Source organism: Marmota marmota, unplaced genomic scaffold (genome assembly GCF_001458135.2).
Source record: "Marmota marmota marmota unplaced genomic scaffold, marMar, whole genome shotgun sequence".
NCBI lineage: Eukaryota > Metazoa > Chordata > Mammalia > Rodentia > Sciuridae > Marmota > Marmota marmota.
This window is the reverse complement of record NW_026000153.1, coordinates 24,463,330-24,466,222: the sequence shown is the minus strand read 5'-3', so window position 1 is coordinate 24,466,222 and position 2,893 is coordinate 24,463,330.

The window sequence follows — 2,893 nt, the reverse complement described above, 5'->3', positions numbered from 1 at the left end:
CAATGGCGAGGAGGTAAGCAATTCAATGAGGCCTTGTCTCTAAATAAAACACAAAATAGGACTGGGGATGTGGCTCAGTGGTTGAGTGCCTCTGAGTTCAATACGTTATAGACCTATAAGCTCCTTATATATTATATTATATGCATACTAATAAATATATTAGTAAGGAGCTTGAAGGTCTATAACGTATTATAACGTATTACCGTGAACCCCATTCAGTTTGTGTTAGAGGAGAAAATGAAAACATAAAGCTAATAGAAAACCATTGGTTAATGGCAGAATTGTGTTCCTCCAAAATGTATATGTTGAAGCCCTAACCCTCAAAGTTATCTGGAGAAAGGGCCCTTACAGGGATCATTGCAATTAAATGAGGTCATAAGGATGGGACTTTAGCCCAAATGGACAGGTTCTTATAAGACAGACACCAGGAATGCATATGCATAGAGGAAAAAAACAAAACAAAACAAAAGAAGTACCCAGGAAGAAGAAGCTGTCTGTAAGCCAATGACAGAGGCCTCAGAAGAGAAAACATAAAACCTACTCATACTTTGATCTTGGATTCCCCGTCTCCAGATAAATAAATTTGTTGTTTAAAATACCAAGGCTCTGGTATTTTGTTATAGCAGTTCTAGCTGACTCATAAACCTATCAACTTCTGGGATAGAACCCCAAAAGGCCAGGGAAATATCTTAATATCAGAGATGACTAAGAATATATGGTCTGACACACAATAGATCCTAAGAATTTGAGAGATGGCTGGAAATATGGACATTGGGTAAAGGAATGTTGCTTATAGAAAGAAAGAAAATCTCCAAGCATCATAAAACATGATCTCCCTCCAATAAAAGTGTGTGGCACATTTTCTAATTAAACAATAACTGACACATTATATACAATCCATAAAGTTGAGCTTAATCTGAGTGTATATTTTTTCTTCTATGTATTTTTAGATTTTTCAAAGAAAAACACTGGCTCTGGCTTAACATAATGAAGTTAATAGAGATTTTATTCAGGTTGTTTGATAGAGAAGTCTTTTAACAAAAGCAGTCGGTTATATTTTGTGAGCTTCGAGAGCTGAAGTCAGTCAGTCAGGACTGCTAGGACTGACCCAGGAGGCTGAAATCACAGCTCCAGTTTGGAAAGATGAATCACATCAGCAGCAAGTATAGCACAAACCATAGGAGAAAGAGGAAAATGGATACAGGTCTCAGCAGAAAGTGCATCCTCTGGACTTGCATGCAGACAATGTTTGGATGAAGAAATCTGGCAAAAGCAGCACTGTACCTAAATCTCAAGCTTTTCTTATCTCTCAACCCATCCATATCCTTGAGACTAATGCCCATGCTATTAAAATGCAAAATTGGAATGAAAATGAAGATAATCCTCTGGCATATACTCATTTATGTTTTCTGCATTTGTTTTGGGAAAATTGAAATTAAATATTCTAACATATTGTGCTGGAAAGAGTGATGAAGCTGAAATAAACTGTCAACATTTAACCTCCAAAAGGAGTGAATTTGTAGCAGGTGCAGAGATTATGGGGAAAACATGGGCTTTGGAGGAGGGCTATGTTCTAAATTCCACTGCAGCATTTCCAGAGCCTTCAGGGAAGTCACCGAATTGCCCGGCCTTAGTATCTACGTCCATAAAATGGAAATGTGACTTTGTTCCTGGTAACTTAATAAATTGAGCCATTGTAAAAATCTCTCATGTTCAAACTACATACACAAAATGCTGGATAAAACAACAGAAGGAGAAGAAAAATTCATTTGTGGTGAAGACGGACTTTAAAGACTAGAATTGAGAGCTGAGGACCTGTTACTGTCTAATCAAGAGGGGTCAGTAATTGGGGTGGGGGAGAAGGATACAAAGGAACAGGGACTTGGCTTTCCAGCCTGTGAGGTTACAAGAGGAGATGCATTCATAAGGGGGTATCTAAAGGGCTGCCATAGTGAGAGATACCTAAGATGATACCAGTTGTTCCTAATGAGGGTGGAAATGAAAATAGGAACACAGAAAAAATATACATACAATGCTTTAAATATTGTATATCATCTCTCTCTATACTGTGTGTGTGTGTGTGTGTGTGTGCATGTGCACATGTGCCCTGCTGGGAGATGCAACTGCTGAGCTGCTACTCTATTAGAATGCCATGTGGTGCAAATTTACCTTCGGCTTTACCTTATTTTCTCAACTTAGGGTAGGACACAAATGGTGATACCTGCTTTGTGCATTGTCAAAATTCAGAAATATTTCCTTTCTCAGGATTGAATATGACTGAGGCTGTAGGACACTCAGCCCATTGTAGTGGGATGCAATGTCATCATCCACATTGCTCTGTCTGTTGCTGTCATTGACTTTTTTCTCTCCTGGGCTGCTATTTAGCTCATCTTTCAAATAAAGGAGATAAAATGAGATGTAAAGAGAAGTCAAGGGAAAAGATAAGAGAAGAAAAGGACTGCAAGATCAGTGTGTTTTCTAGGTGGCCTGCAGGATCAGAGTGCAGGTGGCCTGGAGCAGAACTTAGCAAGCAGCTGGTGTAGAGGACTCTAGCAACAACATTGACACAGGGCTGTAGCACCTTCTTTTTTGTGTTTTTTTTTTCTTGGTACTGGGGATTGAACCCAGGGGCACTTGACCACTGAGTCACATACCCAACCATATTTTGTATTTTATTTAGAGACAGTCTCACTGAGTTACTTAGTGCCTTGCTTTTGTTGAGGCTGGTTTTGAACTCTCAATCCTCTTTGTCTCATCCTTCCAAGCGGTGGGATTAGAGGTGTGCACCACCATGCCTGGATGGCTGTAGCACCTTCTAAGGAGAATGCACTTATTGATTAGGCTTGTACTTTGCTTGCATTTGTGGTCTATACCAGGTGAAAGATGGCAAATG